This window comes from Sarcophilus harrisii, chromosome X (genome assembly GCF_902635505.1).
Source record: "Sarcophilus harrisii chromosome X, mSarHar1.11, whole genome shotgun sequence".
Classification (NCBI taxonomy): Eukaryota; Metazoa; Chordata; class Mammalia; order Dasyuromorphia; family Dasyuridae; genus Sarcophilus; species Sarcophilus harrisii.
In genome coordinates, this window is record NC_045432.1 from 11,040,065 (window position 1) to 11,056,827 (window position 16,763).

The 16,763-nt window shown below is 35.9% G+C and overlaps 1 long non-coding RNA gene across 19 annotated transcripts in view; it reads right to left on the bottom strand.

Moving 5' to 3' along the window:
* Positions 1–16,763, bottom strand: part of LOC105751131 — a 184,956-nt gene that overhangs the window by 147,111 nt on the left and 21,082 nt on the right. For 16 of the 19 annotated variants that reach the window (XR_004230677.1, XR_004230676.1, XR_004230679.1 and 13 more), the window contains 7 exons: positions 16,193–16,327; positions 15,051–15,190; positions 14,121–14,264; positions 13,459–13,600; positions 12,492–12,632; positions 11,098–11,241; positions 10,086–10,226 (listed from right to left, as the gene is read on the bottom strand). This is a non-coding gene — a long non-coding RNA (uncharacterized LOC105751131). Of the gene's footprint in view, positions 1–246; positions 2,986–6,290; positions 8,607–10,085; positions 10,227–11,097; positions 11,242–12,491; positions 12,633–13,458; positions 13,601–14,120; positions 14,265–15,050; positions 15,191–16,192; positions 16,328–16,763 lie in introns of those variants that run through there. The other 3 variants (XR_004230680.1, XR_004230672.1, XR_004230690.1) reach the window with 3 other exon arrangements.

Sequence of the window (16,763 nt, forward strand, 5' to 3'; positions counted from 1 at the left end):
CCCAAGGCTGTTGAGGATAAAATTTTTTTGCAAACCTTGATGTGTTATAGAAATACTAGCCATTATTATTGTTTTGGGGCCTCAACAGTTTCTTATCACAGAGATGACACTGAAAGTTCTATTACTGGGGCAGCTTAGCAGATATAACACCAGCCCTGAAGTCAGGAGTACCTGATTTCAAAACTGGCCTCAGACACTTAATACTTCCTAGCTGTGTGACTTGTCACTTAACTCCAACTGTCTCAGCCAAAAAAAAAAAAAAAAAAAAAAAAAAGTTCTATTACCCATATTGCCTCAGAAAATTTAAGTTCTATTTCTCTTCTTCACTAATTTCATTCATGTCCCACTGAGATGAGACTGTATTCCCTGTATTTCCTTTTAAATGTACTAGTCTTCAAAAGTTATTGAAGGCAATAAATATTTCCTAGTTAGTCCCAAACTCCCAAATAGAATTTAGTAATTATGTATCCATATGGAATGAAATTGATGACCATTTTTTTGAAATTTTGATTTTTTTTTAATGGTAAAGTTCTGCTCTCTCAGATTAAAGAGTCTGTACTCTAAGCTTCCTTTGTCTCCCAGGAATAATTTGCCTTAGATGGCAACTCTCAAACTAGTCAGCCTCTCTATGTGCTGAGGACTCCCATAGTTCTGACTCTATGTCCCAAAGGCATCTAAGATGTTCCATTTGTTTAATTGACTTGCATATTTTTCTTTTATTGTGTTAGTCACAAAGTGATAACACAAATTATGTCTCTTTGAAATAAATGCCTAGTACTTAAAACCTTATTAAGGTATTTAGTAAATACTCTCCATTCATTCCTAATAAGAGGAATATCAAAAGAAGCCTAACCTGACTGGTCACTACAAGAAAACATTTGTCTTAAGGGAATGTTTACACTTTATAGACACAAATAAGGTATTTGATTATAAACTTCTACAGTGGGCTCTGTGGTTCAGGAGCTAAGTTTTAATTGAGACAATCATCATTCTCCTGATATAAATTATATGGAAACAAAGGTAGCATTCTAAGTCATAAATATCGTTTCTTACTGATTTTAACTATCCTGTTTCTCTTCATGTATGTTCTCAAGAATGTCACTGAGGTTCTACCTCTTAGCTCTATTCTTTCAGAACATTCTATGGGTTCTCCCTTGTTTTATGTGCATTCCCAGCTCCAATATTAGTTTCTCTATGGTTTCTCTCAGGTCTTCTAGTCATTTTACTAAGATCCCACTGGCTCAAAGTAGTTTTATTCTAAGGCTCTGCCCTTCTACTTTCTTTTGGTGAAATTCTTTCCTACTTTTTATATCCCAACTTTTACAGGTCATTCAGAACCTGCAGTCTAGATTAGAAATTTCTTCTGTGATCTTAATGGAGACTCAATCTGTCTCTCTATTCCTTGGTTAACTGAAAATATATTTTTTTAGAATTGATCTTCTCAATGATGACACTGAGATTTCTAAGGACAATGCTGGCTCTGAAAATCTAAGTTCTATTGCCCCTCTTTCCTCTTAAAATTCATACTTAAAAATTTATTATAGGCAGTGAGCATTCCCTACTCATTAATAATAGAAGTAGAATAATTCAGGATATGCACAGAGTGGAATTGATGGCCACCATTTTGTGTTTTTCATTTTGCTTTTATATGGTGTGGTTTCTGCTCTCCCAGCATTAACAGTTTGTATTTCCTGGAAAAAAACCCCCACCAACAGATGGTATTTCTTAAGCTTTTCTATGTGCTAAAGATCCCTATATTTCTAGCAAATTACCTGCCAAGGGTGAACCCTTCTTTGATAGTCTATCTATGTTTGTTTTTCTCTTATTGTACTATCCATAGATATTAGTCATAAAGTGACAATACAAATGGCTTATCTTTGAAATACCTTATATTCAGGACTTATAATAGATAATGCCTATCTATTCCTGACAACAGAAGGATCAGAACCACTTGTATTGTCAAAAGATAATTTGACATCCTATAAGATACTTGATGATAAAATTATACCTTTTGCTTTGTAGTTTGGGACCTGAGTTTTAATTCAAATAACCTGATAAAATTATATGAAATAAGTAGCATTTCAAGTAACAAATATCCTTTGTTACTAAGGTTTTATAAATGTCCTGTTACTCTGAAAACATAAGAGTAATTTTCTCAAGGATAAAATTAAGAGTTTTTTGGCTCAAACTGAGTCATATCAATCTCCTTAGCTTTCAAATTTGAGACCCCCCCACAAGACCAGATATCAGTATTCAATGTGCTCCTTTTTAAAAGCACTCTTCTTCAAAAGTTATGCCTAGTTACCAATAGTAGACTTAAATAATCAAGGATCTGCAAAAAATCAAATTGATGACCATTTTGATTTGGTTTTCATTTTAATTTTTGGTTAATTTAATACTGTGTAGTTCTATCCTCCCAACTTGAATATTGAATTGTAGTCTTAGCTCTCTTCTTCCTGGAAAATTCTTCATAAATGGCACTTTTCAGTCTAGATTTTTTTATGTTTTAAGGATCTTCAGAAGAACCCTCTGACGTTATATTCTAAGAGAAGACCCTTCTATTATATTCTATTTATTGATTTTTCTCTTATTGTACTGACCATAGGTCTTAGTCATAATACTGCAGCACAAATGATCTCTCTTTTTGAAATTCCTTTACTTAATACTTTATGGAATTGAGTCCGCATTTGAATCACGTCCAGAAATATTATTATAACTGGAATAGTATTGGATATATTATCAGAAATCTAATCTGATTATGGCACTACAAAGAATCATTTATCTTGTCAGAAAATTGTTTTTACTACTTAGAAATATGTAAAGTCTTTGATGATAAACTTACACATTTAGCTGTGGAGTTTGATAGCTGAGTTTCAATTCAGACCATCACTACATTCCTGAGATATATTATACAGAAATAATGATAGCATTTCAAGCCACAAATATAATTTAAGGTTCTGATTATCTTGTCCATGCCTTGTCAACCTGAAGACATAAAGTAAGTCATGTTTTCAAAGATGCCACTGATCATTCTAAGGCACCATCCAGTTCTGAAAATCTAGGTTCTATGGCACCACCTAGTTCCAAACCCCAAATCAAACATTCCAATGTATTAAGACCCCATTAACCCAAATTATTTTAATTCCTTGGCCCTGTACATCTCCCATTTACTGTCTTCAAAAATCCTTCTTCCTTCTCATATTTCAGGTTCTAGATCTCATCTAGATTTCACAGTATGGATTCTAAATTTCTTCTAAGCTCTAACTTAAATATTTATTAACCTGTCTCTATTCATTGTCCAACTGAGAATATTTAAAAAAAAAAATCTATGATATCAAGGATAATATTCAGAATTCTATGGCCCATACTGTCTCTGAAAATATAAGTTCTATTGCCCCTTTTTATCTAATTTCATCCCCTTCAGAAATCAGATATTCAGCATTCTAGGTGTTCTCTTTTAAATGCACTATTCTTCAAATTATTGTAGACAATAAATATTCCCTAGTTATAACCATAGCAATCTTAAGTATTCAAGAACTAAAAGGAATCAAACAGATGGTCATTTTTATTTTGGTCTAACCTAATCAGTGCACTACAAGGAATCGCTTGTTTTTATTTTTTAGAGTCATACAAGGTACTAGGTTATAAACTTAACCTTTGGCTATGTTGTTCAGAACTAAAGTTTTTATTCAGACAATCACCACTTTCCTGATACAAATTATGTGGAAATAAGGGTACACTTCAAGTCACAAATATCATTTCTTACTACGGTTTCAATTATTTTGTTTCTCCCAATGCCTTGTTGACTTGAGAACATAAAATAACCTATATTTTAAATAATGCTATTGAGCATTCTAACGCTCCTCCTATTTCTGAAAATCTAGATTCTATGACAGCTCCTAGCTCTGTTCTTTCAGAAGAGTTCTAAGCAAAACACTCAACATTCTATGGGTTTTCTTGCTAAGACAGATATTTTCCTTCTAGGTATCCTCCTACTTCTCACATTCTCTTTATTCTATGGCTACTCTCAGTTCTCAGAGTCTACATACTAAGGTCCCACTGGCTCAAACTAAATTTTTTTTCCTATGGCTCTATTCTTTTCCCACTTTCTGTGAAATTCCCTTCTAACTCTCATATTCCAGATTCTACTGGTCATACAGATTCTACAATTTAGATTCTAAATTTCTTCCAGGATCTTAATGAAGTTTCAATTAATCTCTCCCTATCCTTTAAAAATAAAATATAAAATACACATCTTTTTAAGGGTGAAATTAACATTTCTCAGGCCCATTCTGCTAAATCCTATTGCCTCTCTTACCTCTAAAATTTCAGATACCTCTATATTCAGCATTTGATGGGCAACTTTTGAGAGAAACTCTTCTTCAAAATTTATTGTAGGCACTAAAAGTTCCTTAGCCATTGCGTATTGTGTAATTAACAATTATCAGAGAATGACATTAATAGCCATTATTTTGTGGGTTTGATTTTGTTTTTTATATATGACTTTCCGAAATTTCAGCTCTAATAGTCTGTACTCTATATTCTCCTCCCATGAATAGTACCTCTCAGTCCAAACTGTCTGTGACCCTCAATAGTTCTGTCACTTCATGTTCCAAAGTAATCCCTCCAATGATGCTCTATGCATTTAAAGGTGCATTTTTCTCTTATTGCACCACCCATGGTCTTAGTTGTAAAGTGACAGCACATATTGTTTCTCTTTGAAAAACTACCTTGTATTTAAAAACTATGGTAGCAAGTTAATATTCTTGATCCATTTTGAATAACAGGAATATTAATAGAAGTCTAATGTAATCAGTCCACTAAAAGTAATCAGTTCTCTTATGGGATTTTTTTAAACTTCTTGGAGCCATATGAAGTACTTGACTAGAATTTATACATTTGGTATGTTGTTCAGGAAATAAATTTTAATGCAGACAATGACCACTCTCCTGATATAAATTATATGGAAATAAAGGTAGCATTTCAAGCCAAAATGTCCTTTGTTACTAGAGTTTCAATTAATCTGTCTCTCAGCATGTTTTGGTAACCTGAGAACATAAAAAAACCATGTTCTCAAAGATGTCAATGAGAGTTCTGAGGCCCCTTCCACCTCTGAAAATCTAGGTTCTGTGACACTGACGAGGGGGGAGCCCTGAAACTCTCTCTAAAATTCCTTGAAGGAGAGGTTCTCCTTGAATTCTGGCCTCTGTAAAAGACCCCACCCGAGGGAAACAGGATAAACAACTTTATTCTGTTATCGAGGTGGGGTTAGTTGAGTCCAGAGCTGGAGAATCCCAACCCTATTAAATTAAAAGATAAGCCCAGAGACTCATTCAGTTCTATTCAAATTCCAGCTCAAGCTGACCAGCCCCCATCAAGAGCAAACCCCAGCTTGTAGCCATAAAATGAGCCAACTTGGGGCTCAGTCCTTGCAGAAGACCTAACATGCCATGCCATGCATAGCAGCAACCTCTGCCCACTGAAATGAAATTCTCTTTCAGCATTACCCACTCTTTATCTGTCTCACCTATTTCCCTAACAAGACTTTATACCTCTCTGTTGGGATTTCTCTACTAGAAACTTTACTTCTCTGCTGGGATCTTGCCACTAAGGAATTCAGTCTTTCTATTCATGCATAGCACAGGCAGACTTCCCAATGCCAATAATAAACTTTTTATCGATCTAGCTTTTCGGGTTCATAAATTCCTTTATGAAGGACCTCTGTGCCGCCAGAAGGGGGTTCCCACAACTCCCTGCCCTGTGTTGAATCCTAAAAAAAAATTCTAAAAAAAAAAAAAAAAAAAAAAAGTTTAGGGGAGCAAACCTCTTCATTTGGTTCCCTGAACCCCAAACGTGCTACTAACCTCATCATTTAGCTCCCTGACCACCAGGAACCCTAATCTTATCAATACTTCCTTTTTTGATAACAGTTCCAAAGTAGAAATTCAGAATTCTATCTTCTCTCCTGATGTTATCTCTTGTTCTAGATTCCCATCCTCCTCACTCCTTTAATCTCCTTTTCCCCCACTGGCTCAGATAAGCTCTTATTTATGTCTTCCTTCAGGTATCAAAGTCTATAGACTAAGATCACATTGGCCTGGAGGATTTTAGTTCCCTGGCACTGTCCCATCTCCCACTTTCTGTCTTTGAAAGTTTTTCCTCTTTTACAAGTTCATGGTTCTAAAGCTCATCAAGATCCTGTAGTCTGGATTGTAAATTTCTTCCAAGATCTCACTGGAATTTTTACTAACCTGTCCCTGTCTCTCTCTCTCTCTCTCTCTCTCTCTCTCTCTCTCTCTCTCTCTCTCTCTCCCTCTCCCTCGGTCATCTGAGAATAAAACAAAACAAAACAAAAATAAAACAACCAAAAAAAACATATTCTCAAGAAAGACATTGAAAGTTCTACTGCCCATACTGCCTCTGAAAATGCAAATTGTTGTCCCCTTGGCTCTCTAATGTCATTCCCCTCAGAGATCAGACATTCAGTTTTCTATGAGCTCCCTTTTAATTCATTATTTTCAAAAGTTGTTGTGGGCAATAAATATTCTCTAGTTATTACCACTGGCCGGCTTAAGTAATCAAGGAACTGATTCATTTGTCTAACCTTATTAGCATAGTACAAAGAACTGCTTATGTTCTGAGAGTGTTTTTATTTCTTAAAATCACATAAGGTACTGGATTATAAATTTTTACCTTTGGCTGTGTTGTTCAGGGGTTGTTTACCATCCTTTGTATATACATTATATGGAAATAAAGGTAGCATTTCAAGCCACAAATATCATTTCTTACTAGGGTGTCACCTACCCTGTCTCTCTCCATGTCTTATCAACCAGAGAATATAAAACAACCCAAGGCTATGATTTAGTGTTTCAAGGCTCCTTCCAGTTTATAAAATCTAGATTCTATGGCATTTCCTAGTTCTGTTCTTTTAGAACAGTTTCAAACCAGAAATTCAACATTTCATGTGCTATCCTGATATGATATCCTTTGTTTTTAGGTAGCCCTCCCAGCTTTCCCATTCCCTTCACTACCTCTACTCTTAGACCCTTGAGTCTATCTACTAAGGTTCCAATGACTAATACTATTTTTTCCTATCACTCTATCTCTCTATCTAAATGGGGGCAAAATGCCTTCTAAAGTCTCTCTTACCTCTTACAGGGTTCATCCAGATCCAACAGTCTGGATTCTAAATTTCCTCCAAGCTCTTACTGGAATTCTAATTATCCTGTCTCTCTCTATTCTTCAGTCCCCTGAGAATATTACAAAAAACTGATCTCAAGGAATTCATTGAGAGTTCTTAGACACCTTTCAGATCTGAAAATGTTGGCTCTTTATAAGCTTGATTCTTTCAGAACCCTCTCACACTAAAAATTTAGAACCCACTGACTGGCTCAGTCAAGTGGCTCTATCTCTCACTCTCTTTCTTCTAAATCCCTAATACCTCTCATAATATAGGCTCTTGGTCCCTATTGAGATCTGGTAGTCTAGATGATAAATTTCTTTCAAATTCAGTTATCTTATATTATAATACCCTCTCTGATCTGATATTCTGTCTTCAATGTCCATTCCTATTTGTGACATTCAAGACTGCTTTCCCTTTTCTGAAATCCTCTTCTCTGTCCCCTTCACTATTGTCCCTTGAAAGGCTATAATGTTCTATGTGCTAAGAACCCTAATAGCTCTGACATTCTATGTTCTACTGCCCACTCTGCGCTAAAATTTGAGGGTTTTTTAATGTTTATTTTTATTTGTTCATATTGCAAATGTCTTAGAAAATTGATGACTGAAAAAACACCAATGTTGGATCTTTTAAACATGCAATTTCACAATTACCATTTTACTATTATATATTCTCTATGACCAATAGCAATATTACATAATTAAGGAGCTGCATTTAATCAAATCAATGCCTCCCTTCTTTAAGTAGTTATATCAACATTATCTGATTAATGCCCTATCACTTCTCTTGTTAGGAGATTTTTATTTTTTGGAGCCATACAAAGCTCCAAGATTTTAAACTTATACTTTTGGCTCTGTGGTCTAGGACCTAAATTTTAATAAGTTCTGCATTTAAACAACAAATATCCTTTATTACTGGGTTTTTAGTCAAGCTATCTCCGTTCATTCCTTGGCCTTCTAAGTACATCAAAAAACTTCATCTTTTCAAAGATTACACTGAAATTTTTTTTTAAAACTCCAGATGTTTTAGTTCTCTCTCATTTCCAACATCTATTTTTAGTTTTTTAAAAAGCACTTTTTAGATGAAACATTCTGTATTCTTTGGTTACTCTCTCATCTGACAGTCTATTTGTTAGGCTTCTATCAGCCACAACAATTTGTGTTCTCAGCTTCTCACCATCTCCTACTTTCTGCATTCTCAGTCCCCTTCCAACCTTAAAAAAAAAATCTATATTTCAGGCTACAGTACCTCATCCACCTTCGATATTCTCTATACCACATATCCATCTCCATTTATTACCTACCTTGGCTTCATTTTTCACTCCCAAATCTGCTTAGCCAGCTCTAAAAATCTGTATTCAAATGTCTTCTCCACTGCCAATAGTTTTCCTTACATGATACTTCCCAGGCAAGAGTCTCTCTCAGACCTGACAATCAATGTTCTATATCACCATCTTCCTCACAAGTTTGGATTTTTTTCTTTTCATTATTGAATTTATTTTTATCTTACTGCAGTCTAAATATCTTAGCAATGGGATTATTTAAAAGCAATTTCTATTTTAGCTTTAAGTACACTACTTAACACATGATGGAAATCGGTGAATATTTCCCATTAGGAGTAGTCATTTCAATAGCAATCTTATTATATCAAAAATTACATGTAATAATTTTTTTTTTTGCCTTTCTTTTCAAGTCACATAAGACACTTGTATTTTCATCGTTTTTTTTAGCTATCTGGTTTAAGATTTTAGTTTCAATTCATGCATCACCTTGATCTTAATATAAATTATGCTTAAATAAATATTCCATTTTATAAGATAAATAAACTTTTGGTATTCTTTTTTAACTGAATCTGTCTCTCCCTCCTACCTTTGTTCACTTGTTCTCCCCGAGGACAAAAACCATTCTTTGAAGCTCTACTATGTGTTTTAAGGTGCCTCTCAGCTCAGAAGAGCTACTATCTTTTAAGCCAGTCTCAAGCTTGGACTCAAGCCAGTCCAAGTATTCTGAGATTTTGGGGGCTACTTCTACTTTAGACATGTTTTAATATAGTTTATCAGTGTTTTTAAACTTAACCTGTGCTGCTCAATAACTAGGCCCACTGAGTACTTTTATAAAAACAAACTCGCCATCCCAGTTATGGTACTGTGAGCCTTGGAAGTCTGAAGACATATTATAAAGGCATTCTCATCTGTGACATTCCGTGATGTCCCAGCCATTCTTACTTTTAACATCCTCTGTGCTGCTAGCTCTGGTTTCCCTTCTTCTCTATAACCCTAATGGTTCAAATATTTTCTTCCCTATGCCTGACATTCTCTTTTCCCACACCCTGATAATATGTTCTCTGACATTCACCATCACCCACTTTCTGTGTTATAGGGTTCTCCTGAATGCCCACTTCTGATATTGTAAATTCTAGGCCCACACCTAGTTCACACATTCTGCACTGGAACATTCCTCCCAGCTCACAGGTGCTCCCTTCTGAATATTCTCCATGCTTCTCTCCTGGCTGTTCTGACCTCTCTGTCTGCCCTCTGTGTATACTATCATTCAGAGGCAGGACAACCCACTAGCTCTCATATTCTCCATTATAAGCTCTCTTTCTTACCTCTAACTTTCTCTTCGGAAACACACCTCCCATCCTAGGTATCTCTGAGCTAAAGCCCTACATCCTAGGAATTTTTTTTTCCATTAATTTCTTTTTATTTTATTACAATACATATATGTATATGTATGTATATATGCATCTATATATATATACACACACACAAATATGTTTTAGCAACACAGTAATTTAAAAAGACAGGTGGCTTCCCTTTTAAAACCTAGGTACTTAACTCTTTATTATTATTAACAAAGACTTATCATTCATTACCAATTAATAGTAATATTAATCACAGTCTTACCAGAACAAGGCACTTCTGCAATTACTTTTTTGCCCGTTTTTTTTCTTTTTGTGGAACAAAATAAGGCACTTCATTTTCACCAATCCCCTTTGGCTGTATTGGTTCAGTCCCTGAGTTTTAATACAGAGCTGCACCACTGCGCTGAAATAAATTATATAAAAATTAATTTTGCAGATAATATCACAAATATAGCATTTTGCTGTTTTTAAACTTTATTTGTACTTTGCAATATATAGACCCATAAAGCATATTAAAAACTTTGCCCCCACTATGATGCTGTTTCTTCTAAAGCTCATCACAGATCAAAATGTTAGAAAAATCCATCCGTCTGTAATATTCTGTGTTTTGAAGGCTTTCTTTATTCTGATATCCCTTCTTCAAAATACCCTAGAGGTTCTGACATTCTAGTCTCAATGCAACTCTCAGATCTGACATTTGGAGTGCTAATAAGGTTGCCTTGGTTATGACAATCTGAATTCTCAGGTTCTGACCATCTCTTACTTTCTTTGTTGTAAGAATCCTTCAGTCTCCCTCCCTCTGTCCCAGACATTCCAGGTAATGGGTCCCAACAAATTGTGGATTTTAAGATACAGTTCAGATCAGAACAGCTTTGTTCTAAATATTCTCCTAGATCTGATATAATCTGGCTGCTGTGGCTCTTGCCTATTGTACTATTCAGAGCCGGAGTTCTCCTCTGCCTCCCCTACCAGCACATAAATTCTCTATTCTAAGTTTTCTCTCACATTTAACATTTTGTGTTTACAGGTACCTGCCAACCTAAACATCCTAGGTTCTAAGGATGCTCCCAGCACTATCATTCTTTGTTTTGAGGTCCCACTCATTTCTGATCTCCAAGGCTATTTTTTTCATTTATTTTTATTATGTTCTATCACACATGGGACTTAGCAAGTGTGAAAGCATAAATTAGGTCCCTTTTAAATCCTATGTATGAAACATTTTTTTTTCATTAAATAGCCCCCATAGTAGCAGTTATCAATAATGGTAGTCTTACCAAATCAAAGCGCTGCATGGAAATAATTTTAATACCCGTTTTGTTTCCTCTTTATGGAGCCTGAGAAGGCACTGCATCTCCCCCTCTCCTCTTTGGCTGAATTGGTTTAGTACCTGAGTTTTAATTCAAAGGATCACCACTGAGCTGAAAGAAATTATACAGAAATTAATATCATAACACCACTGTTTTATTGTTTTTCAATTTACTATTATTTTCTTATACTTTAACACACAAAGCACACTAAAAAATATGCAATAGTTTATTTTGCAGTCCCTCACAGGCCAGAAGACCTGTTTCTAAGGGCTCATCTAGCTCTTAAATCTTTGTTGTAAATATCCTCCTATCTCTGATACTTTTGTGCATGCCTACTCCCACCCTAAAGTGTCTTGACAATTAGTGTTCATAAACTCTGCCTATCACTCCCTTTCTGTGTTACAAGGTATCCTGAATGTTCTAGGGCTCCATGTCTAGCTCAGGCATCCTAGATTTGAACATAACTCCCAGTTCACAAATACTGGTTCTAAATGTTCTCCCCATTCTGCTATTCCGGCCATTCTGTGTTACACATGCATACACTTTCATTTAGAGGTAGGGCTGCCCTCCAGTTCTCACATTCTCCATTCTAAGTTCTCTCTCATCTGCACCATTCTCTTCTGAAAGGTACCTCCAGCCTAGAAATCAAGAATCCTTCCCAGTCTGGCATCGTAGGGATTTTTTTCTTTTCATTTTGTAATATTTATTTAAGCACACTGCATATGTATTTTAGTAATACAGTATTTTAAAAGCACAACTGGTATCCCTTTTAAAACCCACATTTATAAAAACCTTATATTTAAGGATCAAATATAAAATGCCAGAGCATATCAAATACTTTATAACCTAATCCCTTCTACATTTCCATCTTGTAAAATCTTACACTCAAACATGAACTCTTTGAACTAGTGGTGCCAGCTTTCTGGCTGTTCCACCACCAATAAAACCCTCCATCTCTAGTGCCAAGGGATGGCACTAGACATTATCTCTAGTTGCTCCCCCAGGTTTAAAATGGTCTCCCTCCTAGGCCCTGACTCCCAATTTCCTTGGCTTCCTCTAAGTCCCAACTAAAGCCTCACAATCTATAGAAAGTCTTCTTTTAACCCTTCTTCATTTCAGTGCCCTCCCTCTGTTAATCATTTCCTATTTACCCTACATAAAATTTCCTTTGCTTAGATGTATTCATCTTGGCTCCCCCAATAGATTTTAAACCTCCTAAGGGCAGGTACTGTCTTGTGTCTTTTTTATTCTCAAAACTTAAAACAGTGCCTAATACATAGTAGGCCCTTAATGTATGTTTACTGATTATTTTTCAACTCCTAATTCATTATTACTAATAATAATATCAATAACATTCTTACCAGATAAAGGTACTGCATGGGATTACTTTTTTGCCTGCTTTTTCCTTATTTTAGAGCCACAGAAGGCACAGCATTTCCCTCTTTGCTCTTTAGTTGTATTGGTTTAATACCTGAGTTTTAATTCAAAGGTTCACCACTGAGCTGAAATGAATTACATGGAAATTAACATTAAATAACATGGCATGATTATACTTTCTAATTATTTTTCATTTTATTTGTATTTCCTAATACCCAAACCCCACTAAGCACATTTTAAAAAATAAAACCAAAAAATGTGTTCCCCAATATGATCTTCTTTCACCTCTGATCCCACAGCTGTCCTGTGGATGACATTCACTCTGGCAAACAGGGTCACACAACTAGTACCTGTTTAATGTTGGATGTGAACTCAGATTTTCCTGATTCCAGGCCCAGAGCTCTATCTACCTTGACACCTAGCTGTCTCTTAAAGCACACATGCATGGGCTGGATAAATAATAAGGTTGAATAAAATGATACCTCCCCCCCAAAAGAAAATCCCATCACTTCTGATATTTGAGGTTCTAAGGTCCCATCCAGACCCAGCATATATACACACACACACAATACATATATGCTTGCTATGAATACTGTCTATTCTACCATTCATAGTCCACAGCCCTCACAGCTATCAAATTCTCTTTTCTAAATTTTCTCCCACATTTAAAATTTTGTGTTGAAAGGCATTTCCCTCCCTCACTAACCTAGACCTATTAAGTTCTACAGAATTCTGTTATTCTATGTTCTGAGGTTTCACCCTTTTCTAATATCCAAATGTGGGTTTTTTTCCTCCCATCTATATTTTATTATGTCCCACTGTATGTGGGGCTTAGTAAGACAATAATCTAAAAGAGCCAATGATGTCCCTTTTAAATTCAATCTACTAAACAATTATTTTTCTTTCATTAAGCACTCCCCATAGTAGCAAAAGCATTAATATCAGTCTTACCAAATCAAGGCACTGCATGGAAATAGTTTAATACCCGTTTTGTTTCCTGTTTATGGAGCCAGAGAAGGCACTACATTTTTCCCTTTCTTCTTTGGCTGTATTGGTTTAATACCTGAGTTTAATTCAAAGGTTCACCACTGAGCTGTAATGAATTTTATGAAAATTAAAGTTACATACCATGGCATAATTTCACTTCCTTATTGTTTATAAATTTACTGGTGCTCCCCAATACCTTAACCCACTGGGCACATTAAAAATAAACACCTTTCTTCAATATGTTATCTGTGTTCTAGAGTGCCTCACAGGTGTTCTAAGTGTATGCCTAGTTCTAATGTCTATTGTCCAAAATATCCTAGAAATTCTGACATTCTTCTTTGCATGCAACAATCAAGACTGATATTCAAAGCAATTAGATTGCCTGGGCTCTGACAATTTGTGTTGTCGTCTCTCAGTCTCTCCACCTCTGACATTGCAGGTCCTTGAATCCTATTCCCAGGTCAGGCATTTTTTGTTAAATTTTCACTTATTCTTAATAGTTGTATTTTTAAAATCTGAGTTCTAAATTTCCCTCCATCCTTCCACCACCCCTCCATTGAGAAGGCAAGCAACATAATATCAATTATACATGAAAACTCATGCAGTATTAAGAGTGGCAGTCTTACCAAAAAAAGGCACTGTATGGAAATAATTTTAATACCCGTTTTGTTTCCTATTTATGGAGCCTGAGAAGGCACTGCATTTCCCTCTTTGCTCTTTAGTTGTATTAGTTTAATACCTGAGTTTTAATTCAAAGGATCACCACTGAGCTGAAAGAAATTATACAGAAATTAATGCTGAATATCTTCACAAAATTGCACTTTCTCATTGTTTTTAAATTTCCTGCTTCCCAATACTTCAACCCAATATGTATATTAAAAAGATCCTCCTCCTCCAACATGACAGTTTGTTCTAGAACCCTTCACAGGTCAGCTGCCCATCTCTTACATTCTGTGATTTTAAGGCCACTCTTGCATCTGAAATTCTCTTTTCTAAGGGCTCTCCTTGCTCTTCCATCCTTCTATCTATTCCATTCTCAGACCTGATATTCTCCGTGCTAAGGTCTGTAGATCCTGACAATCTGAGTTCTCAAAACATTCACCACCACCCACTTTCTGTGTTATAGGGTCCTCCTGAATGCCCGCCTCTGATAGTGCAAATTCTAAAGCCACACACAGCTCGTACATTCTGCACCAGAACATTCCTTCCAGCTCACGGTGCTCCCTTCTGAATGTTCTCCCAGCTTGGTTGTCCTGGCCTCTCTGTGTGCCCCCCTGCATAAGCTGCCATTCAGAGGCAAGACCATCTACCAGTTCTCAAATTCTCCATTCTAAACAATCCCCCACTCCAACATTCTCCTTTTAAAAGCAGCTCCCAAACAATCATCTAGGATCCTAGGGATTTTTCCTTCTCCTTTCTTACTATTTATTATATTACACTGCTTATGTTTCTTAACACAGTGTTGCTTTAAAAACCTATGAACTTAACATCTTATTGTTCTCCACAGATTCCTCATTTATTATCCAATAATAACTCCATTTCAACTGCAGACTTACCAGAACAAGGCACTGAATGAGACTTTTTTTTGCCTGGTTTTCCTTATTTTAGAGCCACAGAAGGCACAGCATTCCCCACATTTCCTCTTTGGCTGTACTGGTTTAATACCTGAGTTTTAATTCAAAGGTTCACCACTGAGCTGAAATGAATTAGGTAGAAATTAATGTTACATATCATGGTATAATTTCACTTCCTTATTTTGTAAATAAACTGGTGCTTCCCAATACCAGTACTCAACCTATTGAGCACATTAAAAAAACACAACAGAAGAACATTTCTCACTATAATACTGTGCGTTCTTTAACAGTCCCTCATAGGGCAGAATATACATATAGTAAGTGTTTAATAACTACTTATATATTTATTATATTAACTATAATAATTTCAACAATAATGTTTATTGATTGATTGGGAAGTATGTTCTGAGAGCCTCATCTATGCCATTCGGTAATTTTTCAAGACCACTCTTACTTCTTACATATTGTGTTCTAAGGGCTCTTCTAGAGCTTGTTCAAAAGGTCCTAGAGGTTCTGACATTCTCCTCTCTAAGCAACTCCCAAGCCTGACATTCTCTGTATTAAGATCTTCTGAGTTTTCTCTGCCAGTTTGTGTTCTCAGGCTCTGACCACCTTCCACTTTTTGTGTTATAAGTTCTCCTGAATATGTCTGACATACAAGGTTCTAGGGCCCCTTCTAAGTCTCAGCATTCTGGATTCTCAGATATCTTCCAGATCAGAATATCTTTGTTCTAAATGCTCTCTCAGATCTGATATATTCTGGCTGCTGTGGCTATTGCCTATTCTGCCATTTCAGAGCCCAGAGTCCCTCCAGCACACAAATTCTCTCTTCTAAGTTCTTTCCCACATCTAAACATTCTGTTTACAAATACCTGCCAACCCAGACATCCTAGATTCCAAGGGCCTTCCCAGCACTGTCATTCTTTGTTCTGAGACTTTACTAATTTCGATATCCAAGAATTTTTCTCATTTATTACTTTTCATTATACTCCACTACAAAAACAATGTTCTAAAAGAACCAGTGATGCCCCCTTTTAAAATTCTATGTACTAAATTTAAATCCTACGGGTTTGGCTTTCATTAAACTGTCCCCATAATAGCAAAAACAATAATAACCATCTTACCAAATCAAGGCACTGCATATTTTACCCGGTTTTTTTCCACTTTATGGAGCCTGAGAAGGCACTGTATTTCCCCCTTTTTTTCTTTGGATATATTGGTTAAATACCTGAGCTTTAGTCCAAAGGATGACCATAGAGCTGAAAGGAATTATACAGAAATTAATGCCATATATTGTGGCATCATTTCACTTGTTTTCAAATTTACTGATGCTTCCCAATACCTTAACCTCCTGAGCACTTCCCCCATATGTATTATTTATGCTAAAGTTCTACACAGGTCAGAAGATCTATATTCTAAAGGGCTACCCCATCACTGATATTCTGGTATTTTAAGTTCACTCCGACTTGATTCTAAGGGCTTCATGAGCTCTGTTATCCGTGTTCAGAGTGCCTTTGTAGTTCTGCCATTCTCTCCTCCAAGACTAGCTGCAAGTCTGATGTTCTGAGTATGAAGATGCCTCAGGAGCTATTACTTTGTTTCCTCAAGATGTTCACCGTCTTCTATTTTCTGAGTTACAGGTTCCTCTAAATGCCCACCTCTGATATTCCAGGTTCTAGGGCCCCACCCAGCTTA